We start from the raw sequence: 27,197 nt of genomic DNA on the forward strand, positions 1-27,197 counted from the left end.
TGAGATAAGTACTATTATCATCACCTGCCTTTGATAGATGCGAAAGTCGAAAGCACAGAGAGGTAAAGTCATTTGCTCTTGGCTGCACAGGTAGTAAGGTGATACAGCAGCTTTATTGAGATATAATTCACACATCATATAACCCACCCATTTGAAATACACAAGTCAATGGGTTTTAGTGTATTCACAGGGCAGAGTTAGATTTTGAACTTAACTCTTTGATGAAGAGCACTGAAGAAGGCAACTGGGCCTTTCCCTTCAGGCGCTGACATACAGTTAAATGTCACTAAGCTGGCCCCCGATCAGTGCTGCGAGGCAGGTGGCAGCAAACAGGGTTTGAAGATGGGACTCAAGGAGAGCTTCAAAGAGAAGGTAGCTTTCAAAGTATACCAGAAGAACCAGTAGAATTTAGAACAGTGCTATCCAACAGAAGTATCATGCAAGCCATCAATGTAAGCCATATATGTCATTTTGAGTTTTCTAGTAGCTATGTTAAAAAAGTAAATGAAACTGGTGAAATTAATTTTAATAATATCTTTTCTTTAACTCAGTATCTCTAAAATATTATCAAATCAATGTGTAATCAAAAAATAAAAATTGTGGCAATATTTTACATTCTTTTTTTCATATTGAATCTTCCAGTTCTGGCGTGTATTCTATACTTAAGGCAATACCAGTTCGGACTAGTCACATTGCAAGCACTCAGCACCCACATACCGCTTATAACCACTGGGATGGAAAGTGCAGATGCAGATATCAGAGAAGCCAGAGGGCAGGGGAAGCACAAAGTAGGCTGAGAAAACAGCATGTGCACAGTTGGGTGTGCAGTTGATGGGACACCATTCTGTTTGTTTGCTTTAATAAAAATTGTGGTCTGCATTGTTATATTTTATTTTAGTTTTTTAAAAGAATTTATTTATTTATCTTTAGAGATAGGGGAAGGAAGGGAGAAAGAGAGGGAGAGAAACATCAATGTCTGGTTGTCTCTCACATGCCCCCTACTGGGGACCTGGCCCACAACCCAGGCATGTGCCCTGACTGGGAATTGAACCAGTGACCCTTAGGTTCGAAGGCCAGTGCTCAGTCCACTGAGCCACACCAGACAAGGCTGGATTGTTATATTTTAGACACTAAAGTTTGTATTTTTTCCATGGGTAATGTGTTTTCATAGTCCAGAAATTTAAAAGTAGAAGAGACAAATAGGTTAACAGACAGCAAAGACATTTATATTTTCTTACCCTCCTTTATTTTATATAAATGGTATTAGAGCCTCCATTCTTCACCTTACCTTTTCACAAGCTATCACAGCTTGGAGACTGTCCTATGTTTCCTCATTCTTTTTCATGGCACACAGCATTTTATTGTCTAAGAGTTAACCAAGCTCCCACTGATGGACACTTAGGTTACTCCTGATCATTTGTGATTACAAACAAGGCTGTGACAAATAATCTGTTTATATGCCATTGTGTGTGTGTGTGTGTATGTGTGTGTGTGTAGCTGTATGATAAATTCCTAGATGCAGAAAAGGCAGGTCAAATTTGTCAGTGGTGGGTTCAGAGCATAGGAGTGACAGGCTCAGGGCTGTATGTGGAAAGATCCCTCTGGTGGTAGCATGGTGACAGCATGGGTGGGAGTAAGACAGGAGACAGAATCGGCTCTTCCATCCATTGACTCAGTGAATATTTATCCAGTGCATCTGTGTCCTGGGCACTTTGCTGGTGAACAAGACAGACTGGCCCCTGCTCTCAAGCAGCTGATAGTTGAATGGAGAAGTTGGGAGGCAAGAGAAGCCAGCAGCCTGGACTAGGGTAAGGGCAACAAGGAAGACAGATGTGTTAAAGAAGCCAGAATAGGACACTGGAACAGGAGTCAGACAGACATGGTCAGAGCCAGGCTTTGGAGAAAGCACCCCGACAGCTGGTGAGAGAGGTGAGGCTGCCAGAAGAGAAGGCAGGGGAGGGCAGCAGAGCATGGCGAGTCTGTGTGGGGAGTTCTGGAAACAGACTGCCTGAGTAGGAATCCCAGCTCTGCCCTTTACTAGGTGTATGCTTTTGCACAAGGGGCTTCACTGCTCTGGCTTCAGTTTTCCCATCTGTCAAATGGAGCCAATAATAATAGTATGGCTTTCAGAGAGTTGATGATGGGAGGATGAAGGGACACAAACACAGTACATTTTGATTCCAGATTCTGGCATATCTTACCTTTTAGTGAAAGATAGGTAGCGTTGTTGGTATTTGATGATTGGTGTGGTAGTGGTGAAAAGCACAGAATGGGAAAGATGAGAGAAAGGTTTAGGAGTTGAAATGAGCAGGGCTTGGTGATGTATTGATTGATTGGCTGTGAGGGTGAAGAAGGGAGAGTGAGAAGCCTTGTCTGATTTCCAGATGGGCAGCTGGTGGGGATTCTGAGCACCAGACCCAGAGATGGGGAAAACCAGAGGCTTCTGGCAGTCCCCTCCCCACTGCTGCACTGTCCAGCTCTTACCTGGAACTTGGCACCTGGGCTAATGCAAGTGCTTCCATGGGAAGCCCGGGGAGAAGAGTTTATACGAACCTAAGCCTTGAGTCCCTTTGCCCACTGCCTGCCAGGCTGTGCTTGGCACCACCCTGCCCTGTGCTCATGTGTTTCTCGGCATGTGCCTCAGTAGACCTGAGAGCCCTTGTTGCTAAGGCTGCTGTGAGTTGAGGTACAGCTAAGCAGTTCCCTCTTGTCCTACTGGTCCCCCTCCTTCCCTGAACTTTCTCTCCTTTCCAGAAGCCCTAGTTGGCATCTCCTCTGCAAAGGCAGAGAAGCCTGGTTGGGAAGTATTGGCCCTACCCAGGCAGAGCTCACAGGGACCCTGCTGGCTCTTGGCTGCCTACTCTGGGGATAACAGGATACAGGCAGGGGACAGGAAGATACACTTTAATGCCACTCATCTCAAGGCCGGGTTGGAAGACTTCGTGTGCAAGAAGGTAGCAGGACAGAATGGCAGGGGGGAGACCTTGGGGAGAATGGGGAGCCACTGAAGAACTATAAGGAGAGAGGTGGGGTGTGGGACTGCAGTCAAAGGATGCAGGGACCTGGCAATTTCATACACAGGTTAGGAGATATCTTGATGACATTTCTGAGAACTTTGAATGTCACTCCAGCCATGTTCTCCCACCTCACTCCTGGCCCACTAGGGCTCTGGATAGTCAAGGCACCTGCCTCCTACTGCTGGCCACCTGTTTGTTAGAGGCCAACTGAGATGCTATTGGGCCTGCCGCATAGAGGGAAGGGTGTTACTTCCATGGGTGCTTGTGGGTCTTTGGGATCATGAACCAGACAAGGAGGTGAGAGGAACCCTAAGACCAGGCCCAGTGGCCCCTGCTGACAGTCCCACAGTCCCTTTGCTTGGTGGAAGTCATTGAAACTCTGGCTGGACTCAGGCAGGAGCTGAGTTCCCCCTCCTCTTCAGATCAGGCCCCTGAAGTCAGTAGGTTTGCCACCAGCATGCCATCTAGTGCTGCCCTCTTTCCCCAAGGCAGCCTCAGTGCCACTTCTGAACAAACTTCCTGAGGAGCTCAGCTGGGCCTCCTACCCACACAGCAGCCGCTGCCCCGCCTACTCTTCCTTGGGTTTCTAGGTCAAGAAGCACTTACTGGATAAAACTCTTCAGAGCTTGTGGCACTTGCAAAGGCAGGTCCTGTGTGTTCTTTTCTGCCAAGGGAATGCATGGCAGGTGGGTGTTGTGAGAGAGCTGGCAGCAGGGGGAGAGGACACCCTAGCACTTAGCACCATTGAGGTCTCTCTTCTCCTCTAGGCTGCTTTGGGAAAATCCCTCCACCCACCAGCCCAAGTCCCCATTTCTACTCTGAGCTTCCCTCCAGATGTTTGCCCCCTCTATCTTGAGCCTTAGGGAGGACCACATAGAGAGCAAGGTCTCTACCTGGGGCTGAACAGCTTCCACCCGTGCCTGCCATCTCCATCCTGCTTGACCCTGTGTGACTGCAGCCCAGAGCCTGCTGGCTGGCTGCCTGCCACACCCTGGCCTTGGGTTTGGGGCCTTCTCCACCCCCTCCCTACCTCAGTCTGCCCTGCCAGCATCCTTAATGATTCCCAGCTGATCCCAGCCACATCCTCTCCCAGGGGCCCTGGCACAGAGAGCAAGCCCTTCTCTAGTGGGCCCCTCAGAGCCTTAACCCCTGGCTGGCTGAGCCTCCAGGCTCCAACAAACTGACAAAACAGGAAACCTAACACTAATAGAGACCAAATCGGATAGAGTGGTCAGACTTCCCTGAGGGTAGCTTGGGCCACCGTTGACCTCCTTCTCTGGGGGCCAACACTCTGAAGAAGTGCCCTAGCAAGGGTCTCCAGTGGACAAAACCATCCCGTGCTTGCTGGCCGAAGTGCCCTTGGCAAGCCTGCTCTAACCCTGACTCTGTATGCTGCAGCATTCAGCCCTCCTCCATCTATTCCAGATAATGCTGGATTGGAAGAATGGGTTCTGCAGGAGGTCTGCCTGGCTTTAAACCCCACCTTTGTTATTTGCTAGCTGTGTGACCCTGGACAAGATATTTTCTCTCTAAGGCTCTGTTTCCTCATCTGTTAAGTGGGGATACTAGCAATACCTATCTCATAGCATTGCTAAAGGGATTATATAAATTAACCCACATGAACTGTTCAAACAGTGCCTGGCATAAGCCAGTCAATGTTAGCCCCTGGTGTGTTATTATTGCAGACAGTGCCTGGGAATTCCATGAGGAGAGGGACTATGTCTTTCTCACTCATGTACTGACCACACCCAGCCCAGTTCCAGGCAGATAATAGATGCTCAGTACATATTTGGTACCTAAGAGACAAGTCTGGTAGTTCTGTGTCCCCTGTCACACACAGATGGGCACAAAGAAGAGCCCACCCTGATCTGCCCCATATTCACATCTGTCAGCCCCCAGACTAGTATATTCACTGGGAAATCCAGTGAGTACAGTCCTTAGGAACTCTGCTTGAAAAGGCCATTGTCAATCAACTGATAGGCCCAGTAGCTCACACAGGCCAGATCCTGGGTATGGTTAGGCTGGTGGAAGCCAATGACTCAAGATACAAAGTATGTATACAGGGGGAAGCATGGACTCCGGAATCAGACTGACCTGGACTTGACTCCCCACTGCCACTTACTGGCTATCTAAACCCCAGAAAGCCAGATATTGTTCCTAGCCTCAGTTTCCTCACTTGTGACATGAGGATAATCACTCCTCCTCTCAGAGGCTGGCAAAGGTTCAAGGAGAAAACCATGTCAAGCATGTAGCAGAGTACTTGGCACACAACTGGTGCCAAGGTGGTCACTAGCAGTTCTTGCCCTGACCTGGGGCCCCGGGACCAAAGAGCTCTGTCTGGGTCTATTGGATCTCACCCTCCTGTCTGCATGGGTGTCCAGGCCAAGGGGCTACAGCCAGGGCCCCCAGCCGCCCATCCCTTACACCCTGGCATGGCAGGGTTCTTGGCCTCCTGCCACAGCCGACTATGTAAATAAACCAGCTTTTCGCTGGCTGGGAGCGAAACTGCCCTAAGTGACATTTCGAATTAGTTCTGCTATATTGGGCTTGAGCTCTGAAGGGCCTGGGCATTTTTCCTCCCTAGCTCATCCCTTTCTCTGTGTGGTGAGAGCTCTTAAAGCACACCCGGTGTGGGCAGAAGGCCAGGATGGGGTGGGGGCAGGCCTTCTGTGGTGACCTGCTGAAGCACTTACCAGGCCTGGGGACACAGCCTCCCTTTCTAGGGAGGTCAGGAGCCCTACACCAGGGTGGCCCCCTCCATACTGTCCCTCCATGGCTGCCATGGCAACCCAGCCCTCCTCGTGCAGGGGCTCACACACCAGCTGGCAGGAATGTTGAACGGAAGGAGGGCTGCCTTGTTGGCCGAGGAGAGGGGGCTGGGTACTGGAGGGGGCACGAGAGGGGTGGGCCAGCTGCAGGCCTGGCAGAGCTGAAAGGGAGGAGTGCTAGCCACATGGCCTGCCCAACTCAGGCTGGGGCTGGGGCCCTGCCAGGAGATGAGACCATGGTAGGAGAAGACAGCCAGGATCATGGACGCATGCCACTGTCTTCCTGGCGAAGTGCTACAGCTTCCATGCAGGGCTGAGGGCAGAGGGCACTGAATTCGAGTCCTTTCTTTCTGGACAAGTCGCCTTACCCCACTTAGCCTGCATTCTTTAGGCTTGAGGCCCGAGAGTGTGAAAGGACTCAGGCTATGGGGCTGGACAGAGCTGAAGGACATTTTTGGCCCTCGCACATGTGCCATTTTCCATCTCTGAGCCTCAGTGGCCTCCTCTATAAAACAGGAATATCAGCAGCACCTGCCTCACGAGCTCATTGAGAGAGTTTGATAAGATGATGCATGCAAAGCCTGGCACATAGTAAGAGCTCAATAAGTGGCAGCTATTATTGCTATTACTGGTATTCTTTCCATTCTGTTACTCAAAATGACAGTTTCTATTGCCTGTATGCCCCATTAGATTAGGAGACCCAGGAAGGCAGGGACTAGGACTTATCCCTCTCTCCATCCCCAGCAGCTCTAGGCTCAAAGCACACCCAGAAGAAATTCCTGGGTAAGTGGGTGGATGACGGATAAACACCAGGAATGCTTTGAGCTACATGGCTTCAAAACTGAATTGTGGCTTGGCCATTCTGTGTTTTTACCTCATAAGATCTAAGGAAGGGCTGGCCCTAAAGTCTGTAGGCCCTAAGGAAAAAAATGATCAATATATTTATCTATTTATTTATCGATTATCTATCGACGTGAATAGACTTGCAGATATGTTTGGCTGTCTGTCTTATGTCTCTGCATGGCCCCTGACTTCTAAACAATTCAAGTCACCTACAATCAGCATGTTAACACCATTCTGGCACCCTAATCTCTCCCATGATCTTGAAAAGAAAGTATTGTACCAGTTACCACGAGACCTTCCTGCTAGATTGTCCTCCTGGAACTTGACTCAGTCCCAGGGCCCCAGAAAGACACCATAGATACAAGTCCACGAGCTCCTCAGGGCATGTGGTTGGCACCATGTGTGGAGTAGCCATTCAGAAAGTGTTCCAGAAAAGGGTCAGGGACTGGGACCTACATGGGTCCATGTTTGGGCTCACATCTTGGTTTCTAATGCCATTCTCCACCAGCACAGTAGTGCTGGCCCTGGCCAGTCCTCAGTACCAGAGGGGACATTAACATACTTGGAGGAAAGTCTTCCAAAGCACAGGGTCCCCTGAGGTGTGGGACAGGGGCCTTGCTTACGTGGGGTCATAGAACGTACTATAACAAGGTAACGGCCACTGAGCTTAACGAATTTAAACTCTAGCTAAAGGAGCCTTTTTGCCACCCCCACCCCCACTGTTCTACATATTGCCCATGCTTGAAATTCCAATTTTCTCTGTACCCTCTACCACATCTAAATAAGAGATCTCATGACTGGCTAAGGTGAAGGATCATGCAGGAAGGGGGCAGTGAGACTGGCATACCAGGCAGCAAAAGAGAGGCTGCTGCCCCACCAGCAATGAGTTCCTGCAGCTGTAAAGGCTCAGTCGCCCCAGGTAGGTAAACTCTCGTGCACCCCCTAAGGGACTGGGGGAGAATACCCAAAGGGCTGCCTGTGAAGAGCAAACCAGGGAGGGCCTGAGATCAAAAGTTTCCCAGGCTGCAAATTCACAGCCACCACCTAGGGCCACCCAGAGCCCAGGAAAGATGAACACAGCTCCACCCCATGGCAGCTGCCAGGTAGACCTTGGGAACCTGGCAGCGGTAAGGGAGGAAAGGCTATGAACAGAGCATGAAGATGGATGGCGGGTGGCAGGAGCCAGGTTGCTCACTGTTGGAGTGTGAGTATACAGATAAGCAAGGCGGGGGCACGTTGAATCATCCATGTGGTAATGGATCACAATAGGAGACGTCAGTGTAAACTCCTGTTTAGCTTAATATAGATACAAATAGTTACACAGAGAAACATTTACAGATATGTATATAGATACTAATTAATATATACACAACTTACTCTGATAGTTGAGAAGGCAATACCAAGGAACACACCCAGTGCCCAGATCTTGGTTTCTAATACTGTTCTCCAATAAAAGGAACCAGAGTTCCTGGCAGACGTGGTTGATTTCTAGGGCTGGAGCAGGAAATATACAAGATAAGCCTGGAGCGTCCTGTAGTGCCAGAGAGGAAGGGAGGGCTAAAAAACAAACAAACCCAGAATGCATTGATGGTGGAATGTCAAAGGGATACAAGACCCAACTATTGGAGCTCCCAAAGGCCAAAGCTGAAATAATTTGGCCAATAGAATAAATAATGTAGTATTAGATTATAATCCAAAGTATAAAACAAATCTCCACAAGTGTGTGGTGATATAAATGATTGAATAAATGAATGGGGAGAAGAGCCAAATCTCTCATGCAGCGTTGTAAGTAATTTATGTAGATCGTCCTCCCACAAGGAGGTGGTGCATATTTCTCCACTCAGAGCTCTTTAAGCATGTGCTGTGCAGAGTGGCTTCCTTCCACAGAGGACAGTATGGAAAGGAGAAACAACAGAGTAACTTTCCAGTGAGGAGACCTGACAGATACACCTCAGCCAAGCGATAACAGTCAACATCAGCCATGAGAAGCCCTGCTGAGAGCATGTAACCTTGATATGATGTGGTGAGAAGGGCATTTCAACTCTGTGGGTTTCCTCCCCCAAATCCTTAACCCCAGTCAAACCATGAGAAAAACAGCAGACAAATATCAACTGAGGAACATTCTACAAAGACCTGACCAGTATTCCTCAAAACTGTGAAGGTCACTGAAAACAAGGAAAAGCTAAGAAATTGCCATAGTCAAGAGGAGAGAAGGAGATATTACAACTAAATGTACTATGGTGTCCTAGATGGGATCCTGGAACAGATAAAGGACATTAGGGTAAAACTAAGGAAATCTTCTCCTGGCCATGTGGCTCAGTGGGTTGGGCATCATCCCTCAAAGTGAAAGGTCTTAGGTTCTATTCCCAGTCAGGGCACATGCCTGGGTTGCAGTCCTGGCCCCTGGCTGGGGTGCACGTGAGAGACAACCAATTGGTGTTTCTCTCTCACATCAATGTCTCTCTCCCTCTCTTTCTCTCTCCCTTCTCCTCCCTCTAAAAATAAATAAAATCTTTTTTCAAAAAAACTAAGGAAATCTCACTTTAATTAATAATAATGTATCAATATTATTTCATTAATTATCACACATGTCCTATACTAATGTAAGGCATTAAGAACAGGGGAAATTTGGTGTGGTGTCTATGGAAACTCTGTACTATCTTCTCAACTTTTCTGTACAATTTAAACTGCTATAACATGTTTTAAAAGTTTATGTTAAAAAAACACGCATAAAGATTGGGGTTTGAATCCTACTTCTGTGCCACCTGACTGCAAGGCTTTAAGGAAGTTATCACCCTTTCTGAGTATGTTTCCACTTCTGTCCAGTGGGAGAATAATTTCTTTCTCTAGGCTTCTAGAAGAACCGGAGAAGGTAATTTAAAGCAATTTAAATACACACAGAGACATTCAATACATGCTAATTTCCTTCTCTCTTAATTCTCACAAGAGACCTGTGTGAGATACATGGGACCACTGAGGCTCAAAGAGGCACAGTCAGGGACTTGCCCAAGGTCACATTGCTGGGAAGTGCAAGAAGCTAGATGTGGCATAGATAAGAGTATCTATCTTTTAGCTTTGTTAAATTATGTTTAAAAGATTTTATTCATTTATTTTTAGAGAGAGAGCAAGGGAGGAAGAAAGAGAAGGAGTGAAACACTGATGTGCGAGAGAAACATCAATTGGCTGCCTCTCGCACACACCCAACCAGGGATCTGGCCCACAACCCAGGCATGGCCCTGATTGGGAATTGAACCGGCAACCTCTTGGTTTGCAGGCTGGCACTCAATCTACTGAGCCAGACTAACCAGGGCAGCACTGTTAAATTCTTTAATCCATGTGAAATGTTTGCAATATTATCTAGAACATAATAAGTGATCTGTAAACCCTAGCTCTTATCTATAGAATGGAGGCCTTGGGTTCAATTTTCCCTAAAGGTCCTTCCAAGCCTTTTATTAGGAAGATGAGGTAGAAGGGGCAGAAGGAGGGTGGCAGGAATTGTTTCTTTGAAAGGACCTAAGAGTTTTCACATGAAATAACAAACACTCATTTGCATATCAGTCACTGAACAAGCCCTTTGAGTCCTGGAGTTTGAAGGAAGCTTCAATATCATTAACATTGTTTTAGATGGATCAGCTGAAGTCTGGAAACAGAAAGGGACTGGCCCAAGGTCACACAGCAGGTCAGTGGCTAAGCTGAGCCCAAATGCAGAGCTTCTATTTCCCTGTCCTAGACTCCTGCCACTCTGCCCACTTGCTGTTCTGTGTCTCTGCTGAACACTTCTACAGTCCCCAATCCTGTGCTGGGCACCATGGAGAACTAGAAGAAAAAAAAAAATCAACTATGCCCATGCTTTCACAGGTTTATAAGTAAGCTCTTTAGGGATAAGATTCTCCTGTTCACTTGGAGTAAAAGACAACACAAATCAATATATAGAAATGCTAGTGTGGGTACCCTAGCCTGTAGTACTGAGGTTGTCACTGAGCAGTGAGCTCAGGAAGGCTGCATGGCTTTCTGGGGAAGCCAGTGTTTGATCTGGACCTTGAAGGCTGGCAGACAGAGAACATGAACAGAGCACTATGATAAGGTGGTGGGGGAGGGGGCAGGGGGGCAGCAGCAGGGTTGAAGCCTACTGGTAGTGTACTGATAAACTGGCTCTTAGGGGAGGTGGCCCTGATTTGTGCTGTTTGCCAATTTTTCTGGTTTAAATAGTCCTGCTATGGCCTCTCTTAAGCTACCAATAGTTTAACAACCTGCTTATAAAATTCCTGAATATTTAACAATATGCTTTTGATTCCGCCATAACACTGCCTATTGGTGAGAATGGGTTTATTTCCAGGACAGAAGGGAGCTGGGCCTTGCTCCCATTAGTTACCCTTGCAGGGAGCAGGATAGTGGGATGGAGGACTAGCTGGCTAGGGTGTGGTGGCTCAGGGAATAGCTGTGTGCCTGCCAGTTGGGTCACATGCAGAATCAACTATTAGCTATCGAGCTGTGCTATTTTACTGGGCTTTGTGCCAGACATTTAACATGCATTAGCTAATTTAATCCTTACAACAGCTTTAAGAAGTGTTCATTTATTCCTTGTTTCAACCATTCACTCATCCATCTATCTATCAAGTCTGCATTGGGCACCTACTATGTGCCAAATGCTGTCTGAGGCACAGTGGTGATGAAAACAGTTAATGTCCTAATGGTGCTTACATTTGATTGGGAGGAAACAAAGAATAAACTCAATTTTAACATAATAAAAAGAATGACCAATTATGGCATTTGGAAGGAAATAAAGAGTAACAAAATTGAGGAAAAAGGGGGTACTGCAGTTTAAGATAGGATACCAAGGGAATATGTGTCTGAGGAGGTGACATTTAAGAATGAGAAGAAGCCCTGGCTGGTGTGGCTCAGTGAATTGAATGCTGGCCTGCGAACCAAAGGGTCACTGGTTTGATTCCCGGTCAGAGCACATGCTTGGGTTGTAGGCCAGATCCCTGGTTGGGTGCATGCCAGAGGCAACCGACAGATGTTTATCTCCTTCTATCTCTCCTTCTATTCTTCTCTGTCCTGCAAATAAGTAAATAAAATCATTAAAAGAAAGAATGAGAAGGAGCCAGTGATGTAAGTGGCTGGGGCATCGAGGTGGTGGTGGAACAGCAAGTATAAAAGTCCTGAGGTAGAAATCAGTTTTTTTCGAGCAACATGAAGGAAGCCCATATGGTGTAGCTTGTGAGTGAGAGTGTGGCCTGGAATGAGGCCAGAGAGGTAGACAGGCATCCAATCATGCAAGCCTCGCAGGCCATAGTGACTCCTTGGAAAGACTTGGAGCTGTATTGTCACATGTGCTATCTCACATTCAATTAGTTCATTGTGGTTATGGTGTGAAGGATTCCAGAGAAACAGGGGAGCCAGTTAAGAAAGCATGTGTCCAGGTAAGAGTTGCAATGCTTGGTCCAAAACATGCCTAAGATCATACAATTAATAAATGGCAGAACCTACTACATTCAAATCCAAGCTCCACAGTTCAGACTCCTTCCTGTGCCCCTGCAGTCTCATGGAGAGAAACCCAAATTTGCTGACTCAGGGCCTTAAAACCTAGGAAAAATTTCTAAGGAGAGGAATGACATAATGGTAGAGAGATATATCTCTTCCTATACACTTTTATACTTAAAAAAAACTTGCTATTCAAATGTTCATAAGCTTCCATTGGAATGTGAATCCCTGGGGTGGGGTGGGGATCTGAGTCATCCAGGATTCCCAGCCCATCCTTCTCCTTTGTTTGACCTGAAACAAAAGAGGAGGGTTCCTGAATGGAAAGATGACCAACTCTCTCAGGTACCATGCCAACCCCATGCTCAGTTTGGCCCACCTTGGAGCACCTCTTGGCTGAGAGCCCCTAAGCTGTACTATAGCGAAGGGAAGATACTGCCTATGCAAGTTCCCCTTGAGTAGCATCAACCCTGTCAGCCTGTCACCTGGAGAGGCAGCAGGGACCAAAGACAGCAACCCTGGCCTTAGAAGCAGATACAGGTCCAACACTTTGCTTCCCTATGGAATGAGCTCAGATAAGGGGCTTAGCTTCTGTGCATCTCAGTTTCCCTGCCTATGAAATGGGTGCAATGAATAGTTCCTGCCTCTGAAGGTCGTCATGAGGATCAAATGAGATCATGGACAGAACATGCTTGGTACAGTATCCTGCTTATAGTAGGTTCTCAAGAAGCTTCCTTCCTTCATCTCAGATAGGTGAGGTGCCTCAGGTATCCCTGAGCTTGGGGCTCCTGGGGTGTCCCAAGTCAGGCCATGGCAGCTGAGGAGTATGAAGACCCTTCCTTTTCCTTCCCCACCTGTCTTCTACTCCCCCATCCCCTCCTCTCTCCCATGCCTTTGCCTTACACACCTGGGAGTTGCCTAATTAAAGCTAATTAGCTTCTCTTGCAATAAAACCCCAATGATGGAAAGGTTCTGTGGCTCAGGCCTCTGACAGTAATCATGTTAAGTAGATATTTATTTATCCCTTTATTAAGCAAGTCAATTAACTTGTAATATCTGAGAAGCTGATTTTCAGGCCTGAGAGCTGGGCACATGCTGTCAAGAGGGAAAGGCCCCACTCGGGGCTCTTCTGTGTATTGTCCTCCCTGAACTCCAAAGAAGTCAAGTCACAGGGTGGCAGGGTTGGAAGAGCCATTGGACACATCTGTTCTGATTGGACACCAAGGCCCAAAGCAGGGATATGGGCTTTCTTAAGGTCACAGAGTAGGATGCAAATGACTGCCTGAGAAGGTGGAGGATATTAGAGAGTCCTCTAAATGTTGCCCACTGTGTGCAACAGGGGTTCATGGGAAAACAAGATTGTTTCAGATTCAGAAAGACGACTGTCAGGAAAAGCCTCATGAAGAGAAGCAGAATGTGCATTGTGACAAGAGGACACTGGGTGCAGAAGGCATTCCTGATTGAAGGAATGGTGTGAGCAGAGGCACTGAAGGAGGGAAGTGTAGAGTGTGTTTGAGAAACTGTGGTTTGCTTGGTGGCCTGGAAGTATGAAAACAGTAGAGTGGGCAAGAAGGTCTCAAGAAGAGTAGGGCTGCATCTTTTTTTTGTTGTTCATTCATTCATTCATTCAATCTAGCCATACTTGTAGAATGCTACTGTATGTCAAGTACAGTACACTGGACATACTCATAGTTGAATTAGGGAGGCAAACATGCCAAAGAAGGAATTTTAACCTAGCACCCTAAGACCTGTGATGGAAGAGAGGTCTGTATGGAGGAACGAAGAGGTTAACTTCACCTACTGCCCTCAGAAATAGCTTCTCAAAGGTGCTGGCAGAAACCCAGAAAACGGACCAGGGCCCAAGAGTTAGAATTAGCTAGCATCTTCCCAGCACTTAAAGACTTACACATCACTTTAACACACAGTATGCATCCTCCTGATAACTCTGTGGGGCAGAGAGTATTAGCCCATCTTACAGAAGACAGAAACTTAGGTTGAGCAGTGAAGCAAGAAGTGACATAACAAGGTGGGAAAAAATACAGCCTTTGGAACCTGTGAGACCTCAGTTCCAGTTCCAGCTCTTCGACTACTTACTAGCTGTGTGACAGCAAGCAAGAAACTTAACCTCTTGGAATCTCTATTTCCCTATCCATAAAATGGGGATAATATCTATATTCAATTAATTCAACAAGGAGAACTTGAGCATATAGGAACTACTCCACAAATGTTAGTTGACTTAATCCCTGCCCTTAAATGACTTGTCCAAGGTTGTACAAATAGTGAAAACTCAAATTCATGCCCTTCGATGCCAAAATCTATTCTATCTGTGAGGCAGGTCCTCATTGTCTCTTCTGAGGTGAGAGGAACACTGGTGGTAAGACAGATCAACAAAGGTCTTGGCTATATAAGGATAATAAGCTTCATTTTCTCACCTTCAAGGGAAGCTACAAAGGGAAATGCTGAGCTTACTCAAGCTTATAGCAAGGAGGATGGAGGCTAGACACTGGGATGATCTTGCTGACAAGGTTGTGAGTCACCACCCAGAAGAGCTGTGGCTCTGAGTCTTGGGGGATGTTTAAGGACAGGAACGAGCCCAATGAGTCTGAGTTGGGTGAGGCAGCCCCGACTAGAGGAAGAGGGAACAATGAGGTCATCAGGCCTGCAGCCTGGAAAGAACCCAAATGGATCATCTGGGCTAGCCCCCTGCCTCTGGGCAGAACTTCTCTGGAACCAGACAGATGAGAATCTCTCCTATTTTCAAGGTTTAGGGGAAGAGATTCTTCAGCCTTCCTTGGCTATTATCAAACAGGTTCTCAGAGCTCACCTCCAGAAAGTTCTTTCTTTTGGCTGATTACAATTCCTCCTGCTGCCATTCAGTCTCTAGTGGGAAGGCTGCTGGCCTACTTTGGGTCACATGCCCCACTAAGCAGGAATGATCCTATCCCCTGCTTGCTGATGGGCAGACACCAACTCCCCAGGGAAGGCAAAGCCTGCATCTAAGACCCTCCATAATGGTCCCACTGAGCTCTCCAGGCTCCTCTGTAGTTTGCCCAGGTACACAAGCCATTCTCTCCCTCAATGAGGCTCCACCTGATGCCACCCCATGCCTATGTTGGCACTCTTCATCCAATCCCCCACTCCCCCCAGCCCCCAGCCTGCAAGGGTCCTGGGAAATCTTTAAGGAAGATTGCAGTCCAACCCATCCTTTAAGACTCAGTCGAAGGTCACTTCCTCAGCAAAACCTTCCCTAATTTTTCCACTGAGAGACAGTCATTCTCTCCTCCATTTCCATTTGGTATTTACTTCACTTTGATATCAGAAGACTTTGTCTGATATCAGAAGTAGAATTGGGTTGTGGGCCAAAATTTCATACGATCCAACCCAAATTGTGTACCTGTTTCTGCTCCTAGACTGTAGAGACTGTATTGTATTCATCTCTGCACACCCCTTCAGGCCTGTTTCTTCGCCTCCCCCCACATCTAAATGCTTGGAATGATGCCTTGTATATCAAAGCATGTTTATTGAATTTATTGAATAGTCATGATCATAAAATGATACTACTTGAATGGGACATTACCAAAGTCCATTCATCCACTTTGTCTCTGTTAATTCTCATAACCACCCTGTGAAGGTACTCTTATTCCCCCATTTGTAGAATGGGAGAACTGAGGCTCAATGAAGTTACTTGCCTAGGGTCATGCAGCCATTGTAATCCAGGATCCCTGACCTTGCCAGCTATAGTTAAACTTGGCCTACACCTTGGGATAATCCAAAGGCCTCCCCAGGATTTCTGTAACATCCAGGACATTCACTGCCTGGATTCTATCTTCTTTAGCCAGCCCCAAGACCCAGACCCTTCCCTTTTTGCCTCAAGCCTTCCATGATGGCAATGACTTGGCCGGAGATGGGAGGAAGTTGGGGACATGAGAAGGAGTTACCTGGCAGTGTGTGGAATCTTCCACCATCTTGCCTACTGCGCTTCTTCCTTTATTCCTCCTCATCCCTCTGGAATAACAGACACACCTTCAGCTGGGCCCACTTCTGGGCCCTGGAGTCTCAGCGATATTAGCAAGGTGATTTCTCAACAAAGGTGGTCATGCAAGTTCACCGCCAAACCACTAAGGGAGTCATGTTTTCTTTCTCTTCCAGTGTTTCCCCAAAGTATGGTGCTCCTATTGATGGCATCAAGAGGATTTTAAATGGCACCTACATGAAGATTCAAGAGTGATATCAAGAGTGATATCCATCAAGAGTGATAACTCATCTTAATGTTTATTAGGACAAAAATGTAACCAGGTTACCACAAATGATTTCCTGGATATCATTGCTCAGTATGACATCAAGGTAAAGTTTTAAAGTTTATTTTTCAGTAGTGAGTCCATTTAAAAAGAAACAGCAACTAAATAGTAAAATAGATGGGCTGAAACTATGGCCAAACTTGTGATGGTGGCATGCAAACAACTGACATTTGGGAAGCACGTGCTCTTGCTACTCATGTTCCTGGGAAGACCCAGCCACAGGACAGCCCTGGGAAGGTTCACTTGGAGCTGGAGGGAACCTACTTGTGTGGCCAAGGGTAGGCAGCCCAAGGCAAAAGGACTTATGGACTCAAGTGGACCTGACTTGCTCTCCCAGCTTGACCTCTTTCTAGAAATCTCCTTCCTTGCTTGGAGACAGAGTACAATTTCCAAGAGGGGCTGGACCTCAATCACTTCTGTAGACCTAGCACTGAGTATAGTGCCTGGCACATAATAGGTGCTCAATAAATATTAGTTAAGTGAGTAACTGAATTTTGAATTCCTCACTCCTCATATAAAATGAGTACTTCCTACTGTTAAAGCTTGTTGTGAGGATTAAGTGAGGTACCTCAGAGCATTTTGCACTGGACCTAGTATACAGTCGGCCCTCAATCAGTGGGGTGGGGGGGGGCATCATTATTTTTGTAGCTACAGTGAGAGGAGAGTCTGATCAGGCCTTCGAGGATGTAAGGCCCACAAGGAGAAGTTATGGGCAAGGCCCTTGCTTCCCAGCTTACAGCTGAACCTGGGGTCTCCCTAGGCCTGTGCATACATTCATGTCCTCACTCACACTGAAAAGGACCAGAACCACTTATCTGTGCATACCTCATGCTGAAGCCTAGACCCGGACTGAGTCTCTAAGAGCTCCCTCCTCAAAGTCTGGTCCAGGCACCAGAGCCAAAATGCCCCAGGCATGTGGTTTCCCAGGCACCTGAGGGTCATCCCTGCAGCCCCCTCCCTTGCCAGATCCCCCAGTGGGGTTTGAGTTCCTTTACCACATGGCCTGCCCAGCAGGCCTGGCGGTGGCACCCCCAGAGCAGAGGGATGGATATCAGGCTCTGCTGAGGGAGGCCCTGGAGGAAAAGGGGGAGGAGTAAAGAGCCCCCCCCCCCACACACACCTGGGAAGGCCAACACCAGCAGACCTGCCTCCGAGGTCAGAAAACCCCTTGTGGCCCCTGGAGTACAAGAAGGGTCTGTTTCTGTGGCTAATGTGACAGGTCTTTCTTGGGGTGTGAGGTCTGGTTGTTTCAGTGTGCAGAACCCAAGAGGGGCCAGCTCCCCTGGAGAAAGGGGCTGTGTGCAGCTCTTTATGTCTACCTTTCATTATAGATGCAGGCAGGGATCTAGAATGCTAGAGCTGGTCCAGTGGTTCTCAACCCTGGCTACATCTGAACTACCCCAGGGGCATGTTAAAAGTATAGACTTTCAGGCCTGGAACCACCAGGAGGCAGGATAGTTCTGGATTACTTGTGATTTGTAAACTACTGCTATATAATTCACTCTTTTAAAAAAAGAGATATAATTCTCATACCATAAAATTCACCCTTTTCAATGTACAATTCCATTGTTTATGTGCAACCATTCCCACTACCTAATTCCAGAGCATTTTCATCACCCCCAAAGAAACCCCATACCCATTAGCAGTCACTCCTCATCCCCCCTCCCCCTCAGCCCCTACCAAACAGAGATCCATTTTCTGTCTATGGATTTGCTTCTTTGGGACACCTTCATATGAATGGAATCATTGACTATGTGCCCTTTGCATCTGGCTTCTTTCACTCAGCATCATGTTTGCAAGGTGCACTCGTGTTCTGGCATGCGTCAGTTCATCATTCCTTTTTATTGACAAAGAGTATTCCATTATATGGATATACAGCATTTTGTCTATCCATTCACCATTTGATGGACTTTTGTCCCCCTCCCCCCACTTTTTGGCTATTATGAATGCTGCTGCTATGAGCCTGCATGTATAGTTTTGTGTGTTCATGTGCTTTCATTTCTCTTGGGTATATACTTCAGAGTGGCATTGCTGGATCAAATGGTTATTCTCTGTTTAATTTTTTGAGGAACTGCCAGACTGTTTTCTACATTTTACATTCCCACCAGCAATGAAGAAGCATTCCAATTGCTCTACATCCTCACCAATACTTGCTATTCTACCCACTAGTCATCCTAGTGGGTATGAAGTGATTTTATTTTGTGTTTCATTAAAGACTATGATGTTGAGCATCTGTCCATGTGCTAATGACAAGTTGTAAACCTTTTTTGGAGAAATGTCTACATCTCCTAATTTATGTTGCCCATTTTTAACAGGGTTGTCATCTTATTCTTGAGTTGTAAGAGTTCTTTACACAGTCTGGATACTACTAGACTTTAATTAGAAAATATTTTCTTCCATTCTGTGAATAGTGTTTCTTGATATACAGTTCACTCTTAACTCCCTTTTTACCATTGAAGAGACTGAGGGCTCAAAAAGGAGCTTGCCTGAAGTCATACATTCAATGAGAGTCAGCAGCTTTGTACTTACCTATATTGGGTGCCTAGGAAAGTAAGCTGGGAGGGGCCTGTATATTCAAAACTGGGCCCAACTTATTTCTATTTGCCATTGGAACATGCAATCCTATTTTCGGTAGATGGCTTCTCTTTATCATCATGTCCTGTTCAAGAAGCTTCTAACATTAGATTCCTTTCCTGATAGCCCACCAACATCTGGAGAGAGAAAGTGGCCCCAGGTTTAAATCTTGTCTGCAGATGATGATGAAGAATCCATGCTATTTGCATCCACAGGCTTTGCTCTGTGGTGCATCATGGTCCATGGAGGCTGGGAGAGGGCTGAGAATACTGGCTTGGGAACAATGAGGAGCCCAGCTGGACCAAACTACCCTTTGAGGTGTAAGTGTACCTTTGTGTTCATGAGTACACCTTTCACATTTCAACTTCAAAGTGAGAAGAGGCTTCTCCTCGTTGATTTCTTCATGTCAAACATCAGCAAGGTAGTGTTAAACCCATGGTAGAAATGAACCAAAATTTACTCAAGAATATGCACACATCCTGGCTTGGACAGAGATAAAAACTATTAGCCAATTTTATGACTTGCCCCTTTGCTGATGCTTCAATTAAGAGAGTTCACTATGATTTTAGGTAATTTCCCATATTTGAGCAAATTCCCAAATTTCTTTGTTGTTGCTTGTGTGACAAGTTTCTTAGCTTAAAAAAAAAAGGTGGCAGGTCTTGTAGCATGCTACATGTAAAGTGAAAATGAATTTGGTTATGCTTTAAAATCATTTGAGAATTTCATGGCATTTAATTGCTTTTTCTACAAATGTTTATTGAGGACTTTGTGGGTGTAGAGCCCTATGTTAGGTGCCAGGGTTACCTTAATTTACCTTTCTGAGCCTCCGTTTCCCCCTTTGTAAATTGTACAGAGGGGTTAAATCTGTTTTTTTTTAAGCTTTTTTTTTTTTTGATGGCAGAATACTTTTTTTTTTCAGACAAAATCTTATCTGGAAGTGTAATAGAAATAATAGACCAAGTAGAACTGTTCTGGGATGGGGGTGCCCCTTGAACATGCCTCCCCACACTTATACCCAGTGGTCCTGGAGCCTCTGTAATTCCTCGGAGCAGAAGTGGAAAGGCAGAGCCCAGCTGTGAATCCCTGTTGCTGATATTGCTCACAGTCTTTCATTCTCCCTCCCCCTGACCAGGAAAAAGTCCGGTTGGATCCTGTTTGAGGCCACAATATACACTGGAGCTGAACCCCTCTGCTCCTTTGTCCCGGACTAAGCCTCCCCCTCGACCCTGCTCTCTGCATTACTCCAATTTTCCTGGAGATCTAAACAGACTCCAGACAGAAGAGGCTCCAGGTCCAATCCGCCTGTCCTCTCTCCCCAAGCCAGAGGGACCTTGGAGCCCATTGCCCTCGTTGAGGGAGGGCCGGCAGGAGGAAGCCAGGAGGGGGATGGGGAAGTAGCATCCGAGCTTTCTGGGGCTGATTCAGCAAGAGCAGGTTCAGAAGGGGCCCCAGAGGGGAAAGAGGTGAGGGGGCATTTCATTTGAGACGGGGTTACTCTTACCTCATTGTGCTCTCTACCAGGCTTAAAGAAAACTGCAGGCATCCTGTGGCACACAGAAGAATGAGCAGGAGAGAGGGTAGGAAGCAGGCATACAGAGAACCAGGGAGTAGGAACCGAAGAAAGCAGGCATTGGGGAGGGGTGGGAGCCCGAGTTCCTGGTATTCGGAGGGTCTGGTCAGTCCTCCTGGGTTTCCAGGCAGGGCTGGAAGTCTAGGATTTGGGTCTGGGAAGTATGGGTGGGGCCAGAGCCTATTCTCAAGGCAGGGTGGGGGTAGGGGATCTACTGACTTGGAGGATTGGCTCTTAGAGCTACACCCTCCCCCTTACCCCACAAATTTCCCCAGCCCACCAGGAAAAGCAGAGGGTGACCAGTAAATATTCTGCCACTTTCCAGATGGAGAAAATTGAGGCCCAGGGAGGAAAAGGCCTGGACACTGGCAACAGAGCCTGGAGAAAGAGCCATTGCCAGGTCAATGGAATGATGGGGGCGGGGCCAAGGGTGAGCAGAGCTGCTTGGGACTCTAACCGCTGCTCGGGACTTTAACCTCCACTCTTTATTTAGGTTTGGATCTGAAGCTGCCAAACCAATGCAAATGAAGTTCCACAAGTAAAAAGGGTTTGCCTAGTGAGACTCCTGGTTGGGGGTCCAGACGCCAGGTAGGCGAGGACCCACCCTAGGGAAGATTGGCATAGAGCCCAAGACGCCACTGGGTGGCGCTGTCTCTCCACCCAAGTTGTTTAGACAGGTTTCAGATGCCAGGGCAAAGAAGTCACCCCCATTCATGCCCCATCCTGCCAGGGCCTTAACAAAGGGCGCTTGGGTTAAGGCAGGGAAAACCAGTTTTGCCAAAACTTCGTATCTCCCCTGGCACATGGGTGGGGAATGCAGGGTCCAGGCAGCAGGGCCCAAGAAACCCAGGGGGAAGGGACAAACAGATATACTAGGGTCCCAAGACGCAGTCCCATTTCTTAACAGCTCTTAGAGCTGAGAAATTTCAGGTGTCCTAAGCCTCCTAATGAGGGAGAACAGTTCTCCCCCTTTCGTAGGCAAACACAGACTGAGGCCCAGAGAGTTAAGGACCTAAAGGTAAGTTGTTTTAGCCCCCTAGGAATCACCCCCTCCCAAAACTTGCTTCAAAGTGAGCCCCTTTTTGGCTGAGGCCAAAGCGGCGACCAGGAGAAGTGGGCTTTAGAAATGCTAATGCCCTGTGTGAGTGACAGGCGGCGGACAATGGAGGAGGGCTCTGTGAATGGGGCAGCCAGGCCTGGGAGCGGGGCTCCCCACGTGGGAGCCGAATGGGGGAGGGGGCGTCAGGGGGGAGGCCTTTCCCAGCAGAGGGGATCCAAGACTCGGCTAATTGGAAGGGGCTGGAGCAGCGGGAGCAGGAAGGGGGAGGGGATTACCTGCAGTCCCGCTGCTGGGGGCGGGGCTCTTAGGAGGAGACCTGTGAGGAGCGAGGACGGGGGACGACAGGAGTCTTGGGCTTGGGGCCAGAGGTCGCAGACCCACTGAGCAGGACACGCAGAGATAAAGAGTGGGGGTGCTGGGGCTGGGGGCAATTTTTTCTAGGCTGAGGTCAGAGCAAGCCCAGAATTCAGGAAGGGGACAGCAGGTGCCTTGGGAGAGCAGGAAGGGGGATGGAGAAACAATTTCCTCACTTGTTCATTCAGCGTCACAAAGCAGTGAAGCGGCTGCTCTCCAGACAGGCTGGGGGCAGTTCCTTTCCCTGGTCCCTAACTGATTAGCTGTGTAGCATCAGGCAAATTGGGATAAGAGGTTCTGCTCCATAGGATCCTTGGGAAGATTCAAAGAGACGATGCAGGTGAGGTGCTTAGAAAGTACACAAGTGCCCAATAATGGTGATCTCTCATTATTATCGATTCAGTAAACGACTGTGAGCACTGGGCTTGGCTTGCTTGCTCCGTCGCTGAGAGGTTGGCTGTGGTGAGGAAGAGAGCAAGGTGCTACCTGAGCCCTGGCTCTGGGCTGAGTAGAACCCAGGGGCTTGGGGTGTGGGCAGCAGGCCCTGCGGGTTGTGGGTGAGGTCCCTGGACCGTGTTGGCCCTCAGGAACTGGGGATCCCTCTGGGCCTTCAGTTCCCCCCACCCCACCTGGTAGGAGTAGACTCCTGAAGAGATGTGGAATCTCTCAGGGTGGTGGTGTGGTAAAGGGTAGGCCTAGGTCCAGGTGGACCTTATGGTCAGTTCAGGGGGCCAGCATCAAAGTCAGGCTTCCCTGGTGGATTTAGGGTCAGAAAGCCAAAGAAGGGATCCTAACTAAGCAAATTCTAGAAGAGTCACAACAAAGTGTGCTAAGCAAGCCACTGGGGAGTGAGAAGAAAATATTACAATATATGGAGTAGTTTATTTCTTTTTACTTCATCTTTTAACAGTTTCAACATTCAACATGCAATTTGTGAGCCACAGCATCCATCGGTGGTGTCATACATGGGTACTAACAGCAGCACATGTCCTCTCTTGTCTCAGGACCTCAAGACTGCTTGGTGGTGGTGGTGACTAGTACTCCCATTTCCACTTTCTAAAGGGGCAACTAGGCCCAGAGACCTCAAACCACTTGCCCAGTGGAAGGGCTAGGATGAACACTCACAGTCTGCATCCAGAGTCTATTTTTAAAAAACCAAAACTTACATTATGTGTAAATAAATACCTGTAGGCATATTGGATTGGTGTGCTGAGAATGCTCTAGTGATAAGAATCCATGATTTTGGGCACCCAAGAGGGGCAGGACTTTGTCCTAGATCCCACAGCAAGAGATTGGTAGTGCTGGGCTACTCATGTGATGATCTCCCTCCATTATTTTTTAAATTTATTTTATTTTCAGACAGAGGGGAAGGGAGGGAGAAAAAAAGGGAGAGAGGGAGAAAGAGAGGGAGAGAAACATTGATGTGTGCTTGTCTCTCATGCACCCCTACTGGGGACCCAGCCTATAACCCAGGCATGTGTCCTAACTAGGAATTGAACCAGTGACCCTTTGGTTCTTGGGCTGGTACTCAATCCACTGAGCCACACCAGCCAGGGCTCCCTCCATTATTAACATTCATGACTGCTTAGTGGCTCTCACATTCCCAGGGCTCCTACTCCCTACATTTCCCCACAAGTCTCTTCCTCCCCTCGTGTCTTCCTCACCCCTAACAGATGCAGGCAAAGCAGCTGCTCCTGGCTTATGATGGTGGCCTTCCGGACTTTGGCCAGTTTCCTTATGGTAACCCCTTGGCCCAGGCCCAAGACAGCCACTGTCCAGTGGGAAAGAGGGGTGCAAGGGCAGGCATCACACAACTGGCATGAGGCAGGCTGTGGCTGTGGAGAGGGCCAGGTGTGGAAGCAGGGGGCTCTAACACCCCCACCAAATCTCCATCAGCTGCTCACAAAGGGAGACACATAGATAAATGCAGAGCTACAGAGATATGTAGCAAAGGGTGTACAATAAATAGATACCAGTCTGGAGATGCATAGGTCAATAGATATAGAGATACATAATACATAGATATTCTAGATATATAGTTACATAGCTATAGACATTACTACATAGCTACACAATCTTAAGATAGAAGCATGGAAAACATTCTTATGTAAAAGAGTGAATAAAAGCCTTGTTAGAACACTTGGCTCTTTAAAGTAACACAGCAGGGTTCTCCCCTTTGGGCTACAGAGACGTGTCCCCTGCTGAAGACACAGGATCACAGAAATAGCCACTGTATCAGACTTTGAAGCTCTGCTCCCTGGGACCACCAGAACCCCAGTTGTTCCCTTCGCCCAGTGATGGAGGCGTGAAGGCACAGACTACCTACCCCAGTCTTCTCCTGCCTTTCCATGTCCTGGGGCTGCTGGTGCTCCCCTGGAAGTCTCTCTGTGCCCAAAGGCAGAGTAGGGGAGAGACCTAGTAGCCTGGACCAGGCTTCACCTATAGAGCCTCAAGTCTCTAGTTGATGGAGCTGGCACAGCTGCCCTTGCTTTTGAAGTAAGGACAGAGGACGGGTTGCTGGGTTAGCATTAGTGAGGAAATAAGGTTCCTCCAGAAGCCTCACTGCTGCTAGGAGACACAAGGCAGCATGGAGCTGCACCAGTTCTCTGCCTTTGACTTCCCCCTGCTTCTGGCTTGAGGCCTCCCCCTCCCCCTTTCTCTTCTTTCTCTTGTCCCTGTCTCTCTACTTGTCTTTCTCTGTCCCCTTTGCCATTTGTCATTTTCTAATTTCTCAGCCTCTCCCTTTCTCTTTTTATTTTCTCCATCTCTTCCTCTCTTTCCCCATCTAGCCAGTCTTGCATTGTCTCTTAGCCTTTTTGCCTCTGTTTTTAACTTCGGGAACTTTCACAGATATTCTGATGAGGAGAGCTGACCAGAGGGCAAACATCCCCATGGGCTATAGTCGTTGCTGTAACCACAAAAAAGATCAACCCAGAGAGGCACACAGGGATGGCATAGTCCCACTCTGCTTCCCCTGGCCCTCTACAGCATCTCTCATCATTATCCAATCAGCCTCTCCTTACATACCTCTGGGGATGGGGGTCTCACTAGGCCCCAAGACAGCTATTCCCTTGCAGAACAATTCAACCCAACAGGAAGTCCTCCTCTGAAGTGGACTGAAATCTCTATCCCTGTGGCTGCCACTCATGGGTCCTAACTGTGCTCCTCAGTGTTGTCCTTTGACAGTCCTTCACATGTCTCCCCAGAGAAGTAAGGCTCTTTTCTGCCTGTATCTTTTCAAAGCGGGCCCTCAGGAAAGAACAAGAATCCCTCCAGCTCAGAATGGTTGCATTGCATGCTGGGAGAGGACACCCTGAGCCAAACCAGGCTGGAGAGGCAGTTGGTAAGGGCATCAGGATTATCCCAAGGAGGGGTCACTAGTTGTAAATGAAACCCCAACAGGTCATATCTGAGAAATCCAGCCTGAGATAAGAGGTGGGGGTTGTGGTAGATGGAAACTGGCCCAACCTGAGGACCTAAGGAAGACAGGAAGGAAGCTAGAAAGCAGGCTGGGGAAGTAGGGAGGCTGAACCATCTCTGCCCAAGCTCCAAAGCCCTTGACTGCACTTCCCAGGTGCCTATGGAACTAGGAAGAAAGGAGCCAGAGAGCAGAGAGGCCTGCCCTGGGGGCTTATTTAGGACTAGCTGCCATATACAAAGCGAGGCACAGAGTACTCAGTGATTGGGACTGGGGAGCAGCAGGAGTTCCTCTCACCTGTGTACCCCCAGGAAAGTAGGCTGAAGCCTTGAGGTCCTGCAAGCCCACATGGGCCTGGACTGGCTCACTGGTTGCACACCTACCCCTTAGCTTCTGTCAGAGCTGTCACACATGCAGCCCCTTGTAAAAGATGCCACTCAGGCACTGGCCCCAGGTGCTTCCTAACCCCTTGGGGTAGCAGGGGTCTCTTCTATGCCTCGAGCCCTCCAGGGGAGATTACTGGCCTCCCTGGAACTCTTCCCAGCAACCAACCAGGAGCTTTCATGCTGCAGCTGTTGCTCTGGCCTACCCTCAGTGGATTTTGCTATTCACTGCACAGTAGCGGGCACCCTCCACCTCCGTGCCAGGCCCTATGCTAATATCATATCACTGATGAAAGGGTTAATACCACGTGCCCCACCAGAAGCTCTGCCCCCCTTTCTGGCATCCCCTCTGTACCCCTCAGGCAGCAGGAGTCATATTCCCTAAGGCGCAGCTTGGCAGAAAGGGGCCTGCTCTTCCCGGCTGGCCACATGTCCCCTTCCTCCCCCTCCCCTTTCTGTTCCTCATGCAAGTGTCAGGAAACAGGATCCAAGGAGAAAGCAGGCACCTGTTCCTGAAGTTCCTGACAGGCCTTCTTCCCTGCCCCAGTCTCTGAGCCCCCTGGGGCCCCTGGGGCCTGATGGGAAAGGAAGGCCTCAGAGGGGCAGGTCACCTCCTCCTAGTGGTATCTTTATTTGGCCTGCCACATTTGGTCCTCACTGTCAGCCAAAGAGAAGCAATAGAATACAGTAGTTAACAGTATAGACTCCAGGACCAGATGGATACATAGCAGTTTTGTAAACTTGGGCCAGTAACATGAGCCTGGCTGGGTCTCAGTTTGCTCATCTATAAAATGGGCATCATAATAGTATCCACCACACAGGGTGGTTTTGAAGATTACTTGAGTTAATATGGGTATTCAGAATAGTGACTGAAACAGAGTAAACAAACAAACAAACACACACACAAACAAATCATTAAGGTCTGCTCCTGTCCCCTAGGACCTGCAGAACCCCTAGCCTCAGGGTTTCTCCAGTTTCTGCTCTGTCTCCTTGGACAGGTGTGGAAACTCTGCCCTTGGCTTCTGCTCTGGCTCCCTCTGTCACTCTCCTTGGGTCCTCTGAGGCTGGACCCTCCTCTGTGGTGCTCAGATACCCTCTGGGGATGCTAGATGGCCCACGGAGAGATCAGAGCCTGCCTGGGAATGGGCTTTCCTTCACCTGCAGCTCAGCAGGGGCCTCTTCCTCCCCAGAGCGGGGCAGCTGCTCTGCCTCTTTAAGGCCCTAACTAGGTCATCGCCCAGCTGAACATCCCCTTCACATTCCCCTCACACTAAACAATCTGATCTGATCGCTGGTGATGAGGTCAATTTCACATGGCTTTGTTCCTGCAGTGAGCTTGTCACGACCAATCATTTCCAAGCGAGGAGCCCATAATCCTGCACTGGCTCTCTCACCCCCAGAGGCCATGGCCCCTTTCTTGCTCGCCAGTGT

This window comes from Phyllostomus hastatus, unplaced genomic scaffold (assembly GCF_019186645.2).
Source record: "Phyllostomus hastatus isolate PE091 unplaced genomic scaffold, TTU_PhHast_1.1 phas_contig_551, whole genome shotgun sequence".
In the NCBI taxonomy this organism is placed as follows: domain Eukaryota; kingdom Metazoa; phylum Chordata; class Mammalia; order Chiroptera; family Phyllostomidae; genus Phyllostomus; species Phyllostomus hastatus.